This window comes from Elaeis guineensis, chromosome 10, assembly GCF_000442705.2.
Source record: "Elaeis guineensis isolate ETL-2024a chromosome 10, EG11, whole genome shotgun sequence".
Taxonomy (NCBI): domain Eukaryota; kingdom Viridiplantae; phylum Streptophyta; class Magnoliopsida; order Arecales; family Arecaceae; genus Elaeis; species Elaeis guineensis.
In genome coordinates, this window is record NC_026002.2 from 31,533,031 (window position 1) to 31,552,328 (window position 19,298).

The following is a 19,298-nucleotide window of genomic DNA, read 5'->3' on the forward strand; positions in this document are numbered from 1 at the left end:
CAAGATATGCTGAGAAAGAGGTTGGACAGTGTGGAAGTGTAGTCGTTGGAGGACTTTCGACCTTCCACCTGAAGTTGGATAAGTTGACGGTTGATCTCTTTGAACTTGCGCTCGTAGTCGTCAAGCTACCATTGCTGAAAAAATTTAGGGGTAGAATCTCCTGAAGAACTCGAGGATGGAGAAACAGAAAGCATATGCGGCCTCTTCCCCTTCTTGATACTATGTACACGAGAAGGAGAGGGAGAACACCATGAAGGATGAGCAGCATGATGGGAATGCCAAGAACTCGATTGCTCAACTCGGTGAGAGCATCGAGACGGTCATCGTTTTAGAGATGAAGAGGGTGAACACCGTGAAGGATGGCGACTGTGCCTGGATGGCACCGAATGAGCCATCGGCTCCTCCGCCGGCAGTTGCTGCTGTTGCTATGTCTATTGCTGTTGGAGGCTTTGGACCGCGTCCGTCAATATTTTTATTTATTGCATTAGAGCAGCAATTTGTGCATCCGTAGTGATTACAGGTTGCAAAGAGCTAGGCTCTATCAATGGAGGGGAGAGGAAGATCTTCTCGACGGAAAGATTGCCTTGCAGATCCTGTAGAATGTTGAGCTCTAGTCTTAACCATGATTGCTCGTATTCTTTTCCTACCTAGCGCGCCAAACTATTGTGGCCAATCTCCTGTTGCGCCTATCGCTGGTGAAGAGCAACTGTAAAATGAAGTCCATATTGACCGAAATTGTATCCGACGGGGACCTTTCGATGTTTAAGTTCGTGGAGAGTGGTGAACAACAGATAAGTATTTAGAGTGGTAGAGTATCAATCCAGAATTGCCTTACCAAATGCTATTCATTTATCTTTTTTTATAGACGAGTAGTTGGTAACCGTCTGTAATGATTAGATACGTGGGTCCCGTTCATTCCGGCATTATATGATCGTGGGATGGATGGTTATACCCACTACTGATCATGTTCTGGCCATTATGTACTTTCTGCGTTGGTAATTTTTGGTAAGCCGACTATATGTCGGTAATCAAAGTATGTCGATTGTATGTCGGTAGTTGTGAAAGTCCAAATAAGCATCAATCGATAACTCTGATATGTCGATGGTCATTGGTCTGAGATCAGTCGAGTTATCATAGTTGGAGTTTATTGATGGCTAAAGATAGCTGATTGTCAGTTGGCCAACCGATTGATAGTTGACAGGTCGTGCTTATCAGATCAATTGAAAATCGAAATCAGAGAGTTGGCTGAATCGTCCCAACACATAGAAAAGTGGTAGGGCACATGTTTCAGCTGTTGGTTTCCAGTTAAATAGACTTCTTTTGCAGGAAATGTACGGTGATACCAAATTCGTAAGAATTAATAAAGATCCATGTATACTGAACTTTATATCTGCTTTGATAGGATTGTTGCATCCATTGAAATTATCCTCTAATTTAAGAAAACCATGAGCAGACTCAGAAAGCTTCCAAGACTAGTCTACCTCAACCAACCAATATTTAAGTATTGTTAAAGAGCAAGCTGCCAACAACCGATGTCTTTGATAGAGGTATTCTAGTTGTCCACTTGATTAAAAAGACATCAGTTTCCATTTGGACTAAAAAACAAGCGATCATAAAAAAGTTTGGGCATGCAACCTCAATGACAGAATTAATCCCAAACATGTGTTTGCTTTTTGTGTTTCAGAAAACTTAGTAATATGCATAGAAACATGAGAGACTAGTCTCTCTGATGTGGGTCTTGTATCTGGAATAAGTCATATGACCCCAAAAAGGTTCATGGATCTTGATATCAGCATTCAAATGCTACTGATTTCAGATCAAACAAGTCAAGTCAATTTTGCTGAACGGGTGAACGATAACGAAGCATACACGATTGTGTTTGGAAGTATGTGATCTTCCAGTTTGCAAACAGCTGAATAATCAAAGTCAGGATTTTTTTGGCTTAGAGCTTATGGGTGATACAAGAAGCATCCATGGCTTTTTGGCTCTTATTTTTCCTGATCCTCTTCACCACTAAATTTTCTCATTCAGCAGAAACTCTATTGCCAAACCAATCAATTAAAGATGGAGAGAAGCTAGTTACTGCCAACCAGACCTTCGAATTAGGATTCTTCAGCCCAGGCAGTTCAAGCAATCGCTATACAAGGATATGGTATCACAAGCTCCCAATGAAGACTCTGGTATGGGTTGGCAAACGGGAATCGCCAGTGTTCAACACCTCTGGATACCTTACATTTGATGAGGAAGGCTATTTGATCATGTTGGATGGGATCGGGAGGTCGATTACATCAGCATCCAACTCTAGAAGGACCAATCTCAGTTGCTACACTAACAGACACCGGTAATCTTGTTGTGAAGGAATGGACTGGTGGAAGAGAAGGACGAGTCTTGTGGCATAGCTTTCACTGTCCTACCGACATGCAGATTCCCAGCATGAAAATGGGATTGGATGGAAAGGAAACCCGGTTTTTCACGTAGTGGAGAAGTTCAGGAGACCTGACCGAGGGTGACTCCTCTGCCCTGTTGGGATCAATTCCAACGGATGTGATTCAAAAAATTAAATAAAATTAACAAAATTTTATTATAAAAAAATTATAAATAATTTATTAAATATCAATAAATAAAAAAAATAATGAAATCAGAAAGCATGAGAAGTATTATCCTAAGACATACTTCTATTCATTATATATAAAAAATTAAAAAAATTATTTCAAGATATGATCAAAATTTTTCATACCTTAAAAAATAATTATAAAAAATTAAAATTTGAAGAGAAAAAGTAAGGAAAAAAAAGAAGAAGTTTGGATAGGATATCCAAATTCAGATTTCAAAATAGCTCTTTTAAAACTATCCAATATAATTATTTATAATCATTTTAATTTTTATTGACTCGTCAAAATTCTTAATGAGAAATTCAATGGTCAAAAAATAAAAATAAAATTAAATACATATCATCGTTTAATTTTTTACTGTCCAATAAAAATTTATAATTAAAAATCTAATAGTTAGAAATTAAAAATATGATATGAAGAGATTAATTGCACCATTAACAGTTTAAATGATAGAATTAAAAGATAAATTTTAAATGATTGTAGAAAAAATTAAAAAAAAAATTTTGAATTTTCGCCAACAGCTTCGTCATCCGGAGAGAGAGTGAGGTCCACTGAAAAAGTGGCGGAGCTCTTTTCCAAAATAATATAAAAAAAAATTATTTACAAAAATAATTCAAAATCTAATTTTTTATCAAAGTAATGCAAAAGGGGAAAACGCCATTTTGAATGACGTTTTTTCCCCTTCCACGTCAGCATTTTTTTTCACCATGGCATCGTCTCCAAAAAAAAAAAAAAAAAAAAATACCATTTAAAATGACGTTTTTAAAAATGCCATTTTGAACGGCGTTTTTAAAAACGCCATTTTGAATGGCGTTTTTAAAAACGCCATTCAAAATGGCATTTTCAATTTTTCCCACCAAAAAAAAAAGAGAAAAAATCGGGAAAGAATGAAAAAAAATAATTTTTAAATTTTTAAATTAATAAATAAATTAATTAATTAAAATTTTACTTTTGATTAAAATTTAAAATATAAAAATTTGAATTTATAATTCAAATAAAAAAAATTTAGATGAATTTTTTTATCGAATTATTTTTTTAAAAGAATGTCTAAAAAAATTTTTAAAAAATAAAAAGGGCCATTAAAAAATCAAAATTTTAAAAAAATTGAGAAAAATAAGAATTATAATTTGAAATTTAAAAGAAATAAATTTTTAAAATTAATTAAAATAAAAATATCATTTCAAATAACTTTCTCAAATTAAAATTAATTTTTTTAAGAAATATTCAAAAAAAATAAAAAAAATAGCCTAAAAAAAATTCATAAGAATAGAAAGAAATGAATAAAATAAAAAAATAATATAATTGTAAATTTGAATAAAAAAATTAAATTTTTAATTTGAAGTAAAATTTGATAAAAAAAATAAATGCATAAAAAAGTGAAAAAGTGAGGAGAAAATGTGAAAAAAGAAATTTATAAATTAAATATTTAAAAAAATAAGAATTTTAATTTTAATTCAAATAAAAAATATAATTTTAAATTACGTTATCAATTTCAAAATATTTTTTAAAAAATTATCTCAAGAGAAGAAAAAAAATATTGTAAAAAATAAAAAATACCCTAAAAAAGAAAAAAAGAAAAAAAAGAATTAAAAAAAATAGAAATTATAATTCTAATTGAAAAACAAAATTTTTAATTTTTAATTTTAAGAAATAAAAATTATAATTCTAATTGAAATAAAAAATAATATTTTAAATAACTAAATTAATTTAAATATAATTTTTTAAAAAATATTTTAAATAAAGAAAAAAAATACGTAATAGAATGTCAAAAAGATAAAAATGGAAGAAAACTAAAATTATAATTTCAAATTATAAATTAAATATCATAAAAATTATTAATTAAATTAAATTTAAAATTTATAAAATTATAAATTAAATTTTAAAAAAAAATATCATAAAATAAGTAAATAAAAGAGAAAAAATGGTAATAATATAGAAATTATAATTATAAATAAAAAAAATTTAACTTTAATTAAAATTAAAAATTATCATTCAAATTACTATCCTCACTAAAAAATTTAATAAATCAGAAAAAAATCAGAAAAAAATAATTAAATAAATTATGAAAAAAATTAAAAAAAATTAAAAAAAAATACCGAAGAGAATGGCATTTTCTCCTTTCCCCCCCCTTCTTCTCTCCTTCTCCCTCTTCTCCCTCTTGTCCCTTCTCCGGCGTCTCTCTGGCAGCACGGCGGTGAGCTGCCTCCTCTCTCTCCCTCTTTTTCGTTGGCCACCGACGTCAGAAGGTCGGTAAAAAAATATAAATAATAATTTTAAATTTTAAAAAAAAATCTAATTTTAAATAAAATAAAAAAATCATTTCAACTTATTTTTCTCATTTAAATTAAAATTTTTAAAAAAATATTTAAAAAAATAAATTTAAAAAATAAAAATTACCAGTGTTGGGTATAAAATCCCTCCAGCCGAAGTTCGTGTCAGGAGTGACCACTCAGGGATTCTACCAGTGTCCGACCTTCGGCGACATCCCTCCGGCGACCGAGCCTCAGCAGCATTCCCAAGTTCTGTCGATGGATAAAACCCCTCCAGCGTCGACCAGATTCTTCACGACGGACGGACTCCTACGGGAGCCGGGCTTCATCCCCGACTTCGACTACAGGAAGACTTCGTCCGGACTCCTACGGGAGCCGGGCTTCGTCCCCGACTTCGACTACAGGAAGACTTCGTCCGGACTCCTACGGGAGCCGGGCTTCGTCCCCGACTTCGACTACTGGAAGACTTCGTCTGGACTCCTATAGGAGCCGGACTTCATCCCCGACTTCGACTATAGGAAGACTTCGTCCGGACTCCTATGGGAGCCGGACTTCATCCCCGACTTCGACTACAGGAAGACTTCGTCCGGACTCCTATGGGAGCCGGACTTCATCCCCGACTTCGACTACGGAAGATTTCATCCGGACTCCTATGGGAGTCGGACTTCATCCCCGACTTCGACTACAGGAAGACTTCATCCGAATTCCTACGGGAGCCGGACTTCGTCCCCGACTCCGGCTGCAGAAAGCCTCCAACTGGGCTCCTACAGCAAATGGCCCTCGCCTATAGTACTAACGCTCAAGGCACCCAATGGCCACGACTCTACTCCACTCTCCGCAACAAACTCCACGTGGCGAGCCATGGTGACAGCCACGACTCCTCCCATTACTCTTCATAATAAACTCTTCCTGGCCCTGAGCGACCCACTACTAGGCAGTTACAAACGTCGCTATCAATCCATTGCTCCCTCTGCCTATAAAAAGGGGGCCCCAGATACGTTATTCTCTAAGCTCTAATTTCTATCCCAGAACTCTGCTAAAATTTCCGTTCGAGCACTCCATTCTTGTTGAGGCAGAGAACTGACTTGAGCGTCGGAGGGTCTTGCCGGAGCAACCCCAACTCCGGTTTAGACTCCTTTTGTAGGTCCTGATGGCGACCGCGACTCCCTCGACTCTAGCTTCTCCGACACAGGCGGATTTTAGCACCAACAACCAGAAAGAAAGCCAAGGGGTCTACTCATAGAGTGTGATAGCCAAAAATTTTGCATGCCGTTAAGCCCTTTTAGCCATGAGTCGATTCATGGGGTCGACTCAAAAATATAAACTTGTTTTTCTTACAAAATACACTTCCAAAAATGTTGAAATTGCCTTCAATAAATTACACATCTTTTGTTCTTGCTCTTGAGACTTCCGAATCAGATCTGATAAAATTATGATTTTATCCCTAGAATACAATAAATCTTTTTCCAAGCCAAAATTATTAATAATCTCCTCAAATGCTTTGTAACCATCAAAATCAATTCAAAGAGCAACATTCGATATATTATTATTTACGTTATAATTTTTATAGTCCTTTCAGCATAACTTTTCTCTCCTAATATTCTGAGACATGTTCGAGTATGTGTATCCATATGCACAAATCATAATATCCGATCACTTAAAATTAAATAATATAAAATAAAATCAATATTTAATATTATTAGATAGAATAAAAATATCAAACGTACAAAAAAAATAGTATAATAAAAATGTAAAAAATACTAAATATAAATATAACAAAGACTAAGTCCCACAAGGACGTCGCAGTGCCCGTGGTCACTTGGACCTTCTCAGGAAGGTCCTTGCCGGCTGCTCCTGCTGTGATGGCTCCTCCCCTATATCAGTGGAGGAGATCTGCTGATCATGCTGCTCAGGAATAACTGATGCTGTCGGATCATCTACGGACTGAGAGATCCGTTCAACTCTCTCATCTGGATACCGGGATACCGCAGATCGTAAGCCATAATACGCTGTCTAAAATAATATTATCACAGATGTATTAAAAAATAAAATAATATATTTTAAATTTTTTTTAAGCACAATATTGTCACACAATACAACTTAAACATAAAATTCAGTTCATTCCAAGATATTAAACACGTAAATTCAAATACAATCTCACAGAAATTCATAAAATAATGACAAAAATAAATCTTCAAAGCCTTTAATTTCTTTCACTGCTTGAAGTTGAAGTATCCTGGGACAGCGACGGCGATTATGACCCTGTTCCCTACAAATGCCACAGTGGTTCTTACTTCTTATTTGCCTATCATCCATCTCATTTCGTAGTCTCGTTGACTTTGGTCTACCTTTCTGCTTGGGTCTCAAACGATGATGATCAGGAATACATTTGAACATATGTGTATGCATCCAATAATCTTCATGTGGTAATGGATTAAAATCACCGCTCCAAGCATTCATATATGCTGTAATTGTATATGCATCATCCACAAAACCACTAAAATATACAGTAATTTCTTGACACACAGCTAAAATATGTAAACATGGATATTTGTACATGCTCCACTTTCCATAAGAACATTTTCTTTCAGCTAAAGTAACAGTATGGGAATTTCTTCCACCTCGTAACCCTCCGCTTGCTCTCCTCGTAAGCACTTCATATATACCTCTTTGCAGGTTGAATGCTGTTACTCGGTGCTGGTTAGCTTTAACTTGATCTTCAGCAATCTTAATTGCAACATGAGGTGTAAAAAGATTATTTGGATTCTCCTCTACATATCTCAAGGCTTGGACATGCCTCGTATTGAAATATTTGACAAGACAATAAAATATCATTTGAACACAAGCTGTAATTGGCACATTTCTAGCTCCTCGTAAAATACTGTTAAAAATCTCCGACAAATTTGTAGTTAAGACACCATAGCGTAGGCCATCATCATGTGCCAATGTCCACTTCTCCTTTTCTATCTCGGACAACCAGCTCCAAGCTTCTTCATTCACTGTTCTGATCCTACCCATGATAAAGTTAAATTTGCGAACTTGATGAGCGCTTCCTGCTTGCCATACTGCTCTTTTCAGCTGCACATTTTTAAAATGAGTGTTGAAATTACTGCAGATATGTCTTAAACAGTATCGATGATAGGCACGTGGTGGACTCCATCCAATAAACTCATCTGCGATGGCATTTAATATACATGAATGCCTGTCAGAAATTAAGCATATTCCATTTTTATCTTTAACGATATGTGTTCTGAGCTGGAAAAGAAACCAACTCCAACTTGCAGTCATCTCCTCATCGACAATTGCATATGCTAATGGAAATATCCCATTCTCTGCATCAATGCCTGTTGCAATTAACATCTTACCTTTAAATTTTCCATACAAGTGCGTGCCATCAATGCTGATTACAGGACGATAATGCGTAAAACCCTGGATAGATGGTTTGAAAGCCCAGAAAATATAATTTAAAACTCGGACATTGGAATTCACAGCTTGAAAAAAATTTCATGAAACAACTGTACCAGAATTTGCATGTTGAAGTGCAGTCATATAATAAGGTAATTTAGCATAAGATGGCTCCCATTCTCCATAAATATCAACCAATGCCTTCTGCTTTCCATACCATGCTTTCCTGTATGATACTGTATATTGAAATTGATCATTAACGGCTGCCACAATAGCTTCAACTTTAACACTGAGATCTTTCTCAACAATATATCGGACTAATGTGCTAATCATCTTTTCACTGATATGTTTGTGATCTCGACTCAATCCCATAAATAAACAAGTGTGAGGACCCTCATATTTTGTGATTTGAAAATATCCATATTTTTTCAACAATGCAGCACGAAGCCTCCATTTACAATGTTAAACATTATCTGATGATGCGCATCGTACGGACCATAATTTCGAATGCGACTGAACTACATTATATGTCTGATGCTTCATAATGTGATAAAGATCAACAGCTCTCCTTACATAATCTTTACTCTCAAACATTAGATCTTTAAAAAATTCAGTCATCGAAGAGTCCCAAAATTGATTGTCAGAATTCAATCTTCGACCAGCACTAACACAACCACCACCATCTAAATTTATATCATTAAAATATTATGGAGGTTCATGCAAGCGAGATTGAGGTTCTTCCACATTAATATTAGCTTGAACATCTTCATCATCATTCTCATCTTCATCATCATCATCATTACTGCTACTGTCCTCATCCATCCAACAGTCTTCATCTCCATTTTCATCTGACTCAAAACCCAAACTATCAGAATTTATTCCACTGACTACCCAGTCATCGTTTCCTATATGAGTGTCGTCTCCCGCACTTACCACTACTTGTAGCAAAGGAGAAGTCACCATATCAGATGACACAGGAGAAGTCACCATAGCACTTGAAATAATTGGACAGCTAGGACCGACAGTAGTGGAATGTTGTTCTGCAAAACTGGCCTCAACACTATCGGTTTGTATCATAGGAGTTACGAAAGGTGAGGAAGGCCCAACATTATTATCCGCTTGAGTTAAAAGCCGACTATGATATTCAAAACTTGGTACATCTTCTTTTTCAATATATAATTCTAAAAATCGACATTCTGAATATTTCAAAGGAAAGGACAGCATTTCTTCGATATCTTCATCGTCATCAATTGGAACCAAGATATATTTACTTTGCATTAACTGTCCCGACAGATTAGGAGATCTTCATTTCAATTTTATTTCATATTTTTCTTTGTCTACAGGAATACTGCTGTATAAATGATCTAATAATTCTTGACGTGATAATGATTAAGATATTCTAATCATCCAATTTACAGGATGACTATACTGCACACCAGTTTGATCATTCTGTATCATGCCATCATAATACAATAATACACGAACTCGAGTACTGGCCATTTTCTCAAATAAACCTACAATAAAATCAAAATTAAAATATTTAATATTATTAATTATTTTATCATTTCAAAAGATTTACATGATACATGCATCATATCATCAACAAATAGGTACAGATAGATCCTATCCCATTCGGGAATTACATTAATTCTATAGATTAATTACATTAATCAAACAATACGCAAAAAGGACCGAAAGAAATTTTGGCAGCATTTTCCCTTAGTTCTTCCCACATGACTCAAAATGTGTGAGGAGAACTAAAAAAAATACTGTCCGAAATTTCTCTCGAACCCTCCGCATATCATTCGAATAATGTAATTATCTATAGAATTAAATACAATTCCCAAACTGTCCAAACTGGATAATCAATTGATCAATGTATATATTTTACGATATTCATATTAAAATATATATTTAATATTTATTTTATACGAATAACGTAGAATATTCTACATTGGTCAATTGACGGGTCTACGTTTTTATGAAATATAATATATTTAAAAATTTGAAATACATCTGAATCTAATGAAATAAAAATAAAAATAAAAAAAAAATTAATGAGATAAAAAAAAAGTGACGGTCGAAGCTCGTGGGCCCCATCGTCATCGCGGCCCATCGCATCAGACCTGCCGTATCCCATCACCATGCGGGGCCCGCCGTCGGGGCACGCGGCCGCCGCCGACCGTCTGTGGCCGGCGGCCAAGGAAAAGGGAGAGAGAGAGGAAGAGAGAGAAAGGAAGAGGGAGAGGAGGCGGTCGGGGCCCACCATCGGGATGTGGGGCCCGCCGCCGGGGCGCGAGGCCTGCCGCCGGCCGTCTGTGGCCGGCGGCCAAGGAGAAGGGAGAGAGAGAGGAAGAGAGAGGAAGAGAGAGAGGAGGGAGCCGGGGCCCACCGTCGGGATGCGAGGCCCGCCGCCAGGACGCGCGGCCCGCCGCCGGCCGTCTGTGGCCGGCGGCCAAGGAGAAGGGAGAGAGAGAGGAAGAGAGAGAGGAGGGGGTCGGGGCCCACCGTCGGGATGCGGGGCCCGCCGCCGGGGCGCGCGGCCCGCCGCCGGGGTGCGCGGCCCGCCGCCGGCCGTCTGTGGCCATCGGCCAAGGAGAAGGGAGAGAGAGAGGAAGAGAGAGGAGGGAGCCGGGGCCCACCATCGGGATGCAGGGCCCACCGCCGGGACGCAGGGCCCGCCGCCGGGACGCGCGGCCTGCCGCCGGCCGTCTGTGGCCGGCGGCCAAGGAGAAGGGAGAGAGAGAGGAAGAGAGAGAGAGAGAGGAAGAGAGAGAGGAGGGGGCCGGGGCCACCGTCGGGATGCGGGGCCCGCCGTCAGGGCGCGCGGCCTGCCGCCGGCCGTCTGTGGCGGCGGCCAAGGAGAAGGGAGAGAGAGAGGAAGAGAGAGAGGAGGGAGCCGGGGCCCACCGTCGGGATGCGAGGCCCGCTGCCGGGACGCGCGGCCCGCCGCCGGCCGTCTGTGGCCGACGGCCAAGGAGAAGGGAGAGAGAGGAAGAGAGAGAGAGAGGAAGAGGGATAGGATGGGGCCGGGGCCCGCCGCCGGGGCGCGCGGCCCGCCGTCGGCCGTTTGTGGCCGGCGGCCAAGGAAAAGGGAGAGAGAGAGGAAGAGAGAGAGAGAAAGAGGGAAAGGAGGGGGCACGGCCTGCCGTCGGGGCGCGCAGCCCGCTGCCGAGATGCGTGGCCCGCCGCCGGCATGAGAGAAATGGGAAAAGAGAGAGAGGGGAAGAGGGAGAGAGAGAGAGAGGAAGAGGGAGAGAGAGGCGGGAAGAGCTCACCGCCGTCGAGAGCTCGCCGCCGTACCGCCGGAGAGACGTCGGAGAAGATGGAGAAGGGAGAAGGGAGAAGGGAGAAGGGGGAAAAAGGGGTTTGGGAAGGAGAAAACGCCATTCTCTTTGGCGTTTTCTCCTTTTTTTTTTGGTTTTTTATTTTTTTTTATTTTTTTAATTATTTATTTATGATCTTTTAATAAATAAATTTAATTAAATAGTGAAGATAATAATTTAAATGATAATTTTTAATTTAAATTTAAATTAAATTTTTTTTTAATTTATAATTATAATTTCTATTTTATTACTATTATTTATTTATTTTTTTATGATATTTTTTTTAATTTATTTTAAAATTTTTATCATTTGAAATTATAATTTCAGTTTTCTTCCATTTTTATCTTTTTAGCATTCTATTACGTATTCTTTTCCTTTACTTAAAAATTTTTTAAACAATTATATTTAAATTAATTTAATTATTTAAAATGATATTTTTTATTTCAATTATAATTATAATTTTTATTTTTTAAAATTAAAAATTAAAAATTTTGTTTTTCAATTAGAATTACAATTCCTATTTTTTTTCAATTCTATTTTTTTTCCTTTATTTCTTTTTTAGGGTATTTTTTATTTTTTTACAATATTTTTTTCTTTTCTTGAGATAATTCTTTTACAATAATTTTTAAAAAAATATTTTTTTTAAAGTTCAATTTACAAATTTTTTTCAACATTTTTCCTCATTTTTTTACTTTTTTATGCATTTATTTTTTATCAAAATTTAATTCAAATTAAATTTTTTTAAGTCACATTTATAATTATATAATTTTTCTATTTTTTTACGTTTCTTTCTGTTTTTATGAAATTTTTTTAGGCTATTTTTTAAATTTTTTTAAAATTCTTTTTAAATAAATTAATTTTAATTTGAAAAAGTAATTTGAAATAATATTTTTATTTCAATTAATCTTTAATTTTTTTTTAATTTTTAAATTATAATTCTTATTTTTTTTGATTTTTTAAAAAATTTTATTTTTTAATGGTACTTTTTATTTTTTAATTTTTTTTAAAAATTTTTTGGACAAGCATTTGAAATGAAATGATGTTTTTCAATTAAATTTAAATTTTTTATTTCTTTCATATTTCTTTCTCTTTTTTTTTCATTTTTTATGATATTTTTTATTTTTAAATTTCTTAAGATTTTTTTAGACATTTTTTAAACAAAATTTGAAAAAAAAAATCTAAAATTATTTTTTTTATTTGAATTACGAATTAAAATCTTTATATTTTAAATTTCAATCAAAATTAAAATTTTAATTTATTTATTAATTTAAAAAATTTAAAAATTATTTTTTTTCATTCTTTTTCAATTTTTTTCTTTTTTTTTTGTGAGAAAAATTGAAAACGCTATTTTTAATGGCGTTTCATTTTTTTTTTGTTTAGAGATGATGCCATGGTGGAAAAAAAAGCTGATGTGTAAGGGAAAAAAAATGTGATTCAAAATGACATTTTCTTCTTTTATATTATTTTAATAAAAAAATTAAATTTTAAATTATTTTTATAAATAATTTTTTTTATATTATTTTGAAAAAGAGCTCAAAAGTGGCGCCTGGAACGGTATGAACTTGAGCTCAATCCCCGAAATAACAAGCAATTATTACATCGGTTTTCAGCTGCTCGCAAAACTGGAATGGAAGTTACCATTCTTATTCTCTGAATGACGGTTCCAAGCCCGTAAGAACTGTGATGGATGTTTCAGGGCAGATCGGGCAACTAGCTTGGGTGGAGACATCGCAAGAGTGGGTACAATTCTGGGTTGGACCTACAAAGCATTCCTGTGAGATCCCCACTAGTTGCGGAGCTAATGGTCTCCGCACTAAATAAAAATCTTGTCCTCTAGCTTATTGGAATCCCGACATCCAAAGCATAGTACCAAGTCGTAAAGTTTGCCACCACAGAAGTACTCATGAGCCAAACAGTGTTTTGCTTGATAATTTTGACTTGATGCAGACATCAAAAAAAATGGATTTGCTATCAAATAATATCGTGCTTCTCTGTTTGAAAGTCCCAAAAGGCATACAAATTTCAAATTTTTGACTTTTAAGTTCTTTTTAAGCATGAATTATAATTCTATTATGTAGAAGTGGGAATAAAATCAAACGAAGTAATGGGGCAATCTATAAGCTTTACCAGGGCATGCTGGAGGGACATGAACTGGCAGTGAAAAGGCTTTCGAGAAGTTCGGGACAAGGATTGGTGGAGTGCAAATATGAGATTGCTTTTATTGCCAATCTCCAGCACAGAAATCTTGTTGGACTTCTTGGTTACTGCGTTCAAGGAGAAGAGAAATTACTGATCTATGAATACATGCCAAACAAGAGCTTGGACTCCTATACCTTTGGTTAGTCCTACCTTTGATGTTCACTTTTCTTCTCTATATACAGATGAAAAAGTATTGCCCATTGATTTATTTTCTCATGTATATGTACTTGCAGATCCAATCAAGGGAGCAGAATGAGACTGGACTAAGCATTGCCACATCATTGAAGGGATCGCCCAAGGGCTTCTTTATCTTCACGAGTACTCTAGATTTAGAGTTATTCATAGAGATCTGAAAGCCAGCAACATACTTTTGGATGGTGAAATGAACCCCAAGATATCAGACTTTGGTAGGATTGTTGGAAGGAATGAATCCCAAGCCAATACTGGCAGGGTGGTTGACACATAGTAAGTACTTGATTGTTCCATGATTATACTCATGCATAAAACATCAGTGTTCAGATTATTTACTAAAAAGGAATTGATGAATTATTGAATTCAGTGGTTACATGTCTCTTGAGTATGCAATGGAGGAACTTTTCTCAGAGAAATCTGATGTTTTTCAGCTTTCGTGTTCTACTCTTAGAGATTCTTAGTGGCAAGAAGAACAGCAGTTTTCATTGTCAAGACAAATCTCCGAACCTCCTTGGATATGTGAGAAATTAAACCTTTAATTATCATTGTTCTTTTCCTTTTTTTTTTGCGTTGAGCACTGTTTTGATTTCTTGGATTTTGACAAACTGGTCATTTAGAGGCCCAGGAATTATGGATTAAAAAGAATAACTTCAAGCTAATGGACCTTGTTGCGGCCAATTCCCTATTGCCTGTCATCGGTGAAGAGCACCTGCAAAATAAAGTTCTCACAGACCGAAATTATGTCCGACAGGAACCCTCCGATGCTTAAGTCGGCGAAAAATGATGAACAGCAAATAAGAGTATTTGAAATGACAGAATATTAGCCCAGAATTGTCTTACTCGTGCTGTTCATTTACCTCCCTTTTATAGACGATTCTGATATAACCATCAAGCACGTAGTCCTGCTTTTTATGGCACTAAATTATCGGACCATAATCATAGAGTTAATGAATTGTTTATGCCCACTAATGATCATGACACGTAGTCGATAATTGTCTAACAGTTAGGTATATTGAGAAGATAGGCCAACCGTATGTCGGTAAATCCAAATGGGCATCGATCGGTAACTCTGATGTGTCGATGGTTATCAGTTGGATATTAACCAAGTCATCGGTTCCTGATTGACAGTAGCCGACCGTTGGTCGGTCTATTGATTGTTAGTCAGAGTAATGAGTTCATAAGGTCGATGTAGAGTCGGAGTCGGAGGTCGGTTGAATGGTCCCAATAGTTGCCTCCCACTCCCAAGTTCAAAGTGGTCCAACGTGTATATTATCACATGATCTGTCACGTTGGATGAAGAGAGTCGTCACGCATTGTCTTGAGCTCCGATTTGGCTGCTGGTCTTTATAATTTTTGGAATATAAGAGATCTCCAGCTATTTTGTTGTTTCGATAGCTGTGAAATTATCATTGGACTGTCGTTTTGATAAGATAATTCGGCATCTAGGACATCCGAACGATTTGATTTTGACTAGTAGATATCTTGGCCATGTGTCCAAACACCATTGGATCAGAACTGTTCATACGGATAACGATGAGGTGATGCGATCAGGAGCAAATGCGTCGAACCGTTCGACCAATGGTCGGTCTGGATGTTGCCATGTGTCATCATCTGATGAGATTCAGATTTGATTAATTTTATCCGGACCATTGAGAGATCCTATATATATGGAGTCGCTTTCAGCCAGACTTTTACTTTGCATTTGTTACCATCCTCTGTAGCGGAAGGTTCTGTCGGAAAGCTGTCCCAATGCTAGAAGCTCCAGGGTACCCTTTTTCTACTTCAGGTCAAGGTTTCTTGTCTTCATCCTTGGGTTCTTTTTCTCCCTTTAGGGTTTTCCTTCTTTCTTTTCCCTAGCTTTCCATTTTTGATGGCCAGTAGAAGAGTTTCTTCTTCTTGGGATAGTCGGTCGGGGAATCCAACCGATGAATCTCCATCGAAGAATCCAACCGATGAATCTTCCTTATCCGAATCCAACGTTGAACGGCTCCGGAAGCAGTATCATATCCCAGAGCAGTATGAGCTCTTTGCTCCTGGTACGGATGGTTAAATTAACTCTCCTCCTCTGGGCCAGGTCACATTTTATGTCAAAGACCTTCGGGTCTGTCTTCGATTTTCAATTCTGGAGTTCGTCCGAAATCTTCTAGACTATTACAGTTTCTGTCCTGCTCAGCTGGCTCCGAACTCCATTTGGCTAATCATCAGTTTTATTTTATTATGTCGGCTCATACCGATGAGCCTCGTCTTTCTCTCTTTTGAACTTTCTTTGTCCTTCGTCCTCATCCTAAGGCCAAGGATTGGTGGTTCTTCAACTCAAGAAAAGGTCTTTCTTTCATCACCGATCTTCTATCGTTCATTTATGGATGGAAGAATCAATTTTTTTTGTTTCTTCTCCTTTTTTTTGAGGCTTTTGTTCATATTGGGGTGATCCGAGGACCGGCTCCAACGAGAATAGTCAAGTGGAGATCGATGATCGAGAAGATTTCTACTGACTAAAGGACATGACAGTTCCACCGCAGAGAGAGCTGATGACCGAACAAGCTCTCTACGATGCCGATTTTAGTTCGGTCACTCTTTAGGTATAGCATAGTTGACCACTTTCATTTTTTACTTTTGTTTGTTTCTAAACTGTACTGATTTCTTTGTTCTGATTGTAGCTATGCAGCCGAGGGCACGAGTGTCGGCTATCGATATTCGCCAGCACGCTGCCAAGAAGAATGCAGCATCTGAAGCTGGACCCTCCCGACCATCGAAGAAAGGTCGGATAGTTACTCCATCTATACCGGTGAGGGAATCCGACATTCCGTCGAAGTCAGTTCCTGAGCCAGTTCTGGCGTTGTCAGCCCCGACAACGCTCTCTGAGGTGCCGTCCACTGAAAATGGAGCGACGGGAGGAGACGGAGCTGCAGTAGTACCTCGGCAGCTCCATCAGTAGAAGTTCAGATCGAGGTGGAAGTCACGGTCGAGCCAGAATAATCCACGGCTACTCCAACCATTCTGGCAGCAGAACATTCTCGGGCGCAGTCGAGCGCCGCCTTCCCTGCATTCTCAAGTGCGGGGCCACCGACAGGAGATCGGGGGAAGGCGCTTGTGACTTTGACAAATGATGGATCGTCGGCGGGCTATCCCATTTTTTTTGATATCAGAATTCCTGCTGTTCATCACTCCCCACTGACTTAAGCATCGGAGGGTCCCCACCGGACATAATTTCGTCTGTGAGGACTTTATTTTGCAGGTGCTCTTCATCGACGGAAGGCAACAGGGGATTGGCCGCAACAAAATAGCGCGTCAGGTAGGGGGTCGAGGTCCACCTTGATTTTCTGAGACTGAAGTCTGCCTCGGCTGACTGTGAGGCTCTTCGGACTATACACATCGGAGTCTCCCTTGACTGGGGGGCTCTGTTGTGGTTCTAATAATATGGAGGGCACCAATAGTCCCATATCGATTGTGAGTCAAGGAAAACTCGCGCTTATAAGAAAGAAAAAATTCTTTTCACATGAGGTTTCTTTTAAAAGACAAAATCGTAAGATCCATGGATCAGAGCGAACAGTACCTCATGTGACGGATCAAGTTTTTGTCCGCAACATACCCACTGTTGCATGATGGTTATCATTCAAAAGAGTTCTTGAGATGCATTCAAGTGGCTCTTCTGTGTGTGCAAGATATTGCTGTGGATAGACCAACCATGTCAATGTTGTAAGCATGGTGAGTTATGAATCAGTATCCCTCCAAACTCCTAAACAACATATTTTCCTTTTTTAGAAGAACAACAGATATAGCGTATATGCCTGCAAACAGTATATCTGTTTCTGCATTAGAAGGTCGATCAAAGGTCATTTGATCTTTGCAAATAGGTCTCCATTTATTTTGTTTTAGATGTAACGAAAATAAATTTATTATATTTTATGCGTGTGACATAAGGCATTCCTTGCTGGATGGAATTTGACAAAACTAACAATGAAAAATAAGTATATGACCTCCACATCATACTAGGGAAGGCAATTAGTCGGATATGTATCAGATCGATCAATATCTATATCCATCCCACTATGAAAAAATCCATTCCCATATCCGCCCGTACCAACTTTATATAAATACTTTCAATAGCATAAGTATATTTTATATGACAAAAATAGAACTTAGGATGTTAAAATTATTTGTAGATCACTGGAAAAGGGGAAAATATTATCAAATAAATGGAAAGATTTTCTTTTTTTTTTTTTTTTTTTTTGAGGAAAAAGGAGGCTAGACCACCAGATTTAGGGAATGTGAAAATGTGCATAAGAGCAAACAGATAATGATTTATTTATATAAATGCTTTCAATGGCATAAGTAAATCTTATATGACAAAAATAGAACTTAGGATGTTAAAATTGTTTATGTATCAGTGGAAAAGGGGAAAAGATCATCAAATAAATGGAAAGATTTTTTTTTTTTTTTTTTTTTTTTTTTTGGAGGAAAACGGAGGCTAGACCACCTGTTTGCATGAAAAGAGAAAAGAAGAGAACAAACAGAGCTGTAGAGAATAAACTTGGAAAAAACTCCAGCAGCTTTAAATTGAACTTAATACAGCTAGAACTCCAGACTTCTAAGGGAAACAGGAACAATAGTTAGGAGAGATCAGACCAAGCATTTGGAGCTAAGAATTTAACTAGGTTCGCCATCCCAAGCTCTAGGATTTCAAGGCTTCGACTTCCAAGTTTAGGCAAGTAATTTTCATACCACTGGATAAGGAAAAAAAAAAAGACTCATCAGCATCAGAGTTGAAGAACAGATGGAATTGTTTGATCTTGGGCGCAACTAAAATGGAGCAGAAACAATTCCAAATCTGAGAGGTAAAAGCACGGAAACTAAATAGGTGATCTACAGTTTCAGAATGGCAATGATGCAATCTCCAACAAATTTGGCCAGTTTTCTTCGCAGCAGGTCTCGAGTATTAAAATTTATACATGAGGACAAGCTATAGGAAACATTTGACCTTTGATGGTGCATAATTTTCCAAAGAGTGGCGGCCAGGTTCCATTTTTAACACCCCTGGTTTTGAGAAATCGGTATAAGGAATTGTCTTAGATTCTAGTTTGACCAGTTGTTGTCTTCTTTTGTTTTGCACATAGGAAAATGGAGCAGGCAAGCTGTAGTCAATTAGATGAGGCTAGACACGGCAGCCGGGATGTTTGAAGAAGTTCTAAGGCAGTGATGAGTACCATGGGATGCATGGTTTCACAAGGAACATCCATCTAGAAGATTTTCCTGCTTAATTATTTAGACATTAATCGAAGGTCGCCTAAACATGT

At 37.3% G+C, this 19,298-nt stretch overlaps 1 pseudogene; it reads left to right on the top strand.

Annotated features, from left to right (window-relative positions):
* The first annotated feature begins 250 nt into the window (after positions 1-250).
* LOC140852209 (G-type lectin S-receptor-like serine/threonine-protein kinase At4g27290) lies at positions 251-17,845 on the top strand (annotated as a pseudogene).
* Positions 17,846-19,298: the final 1,453 nt, after the last annotated feature.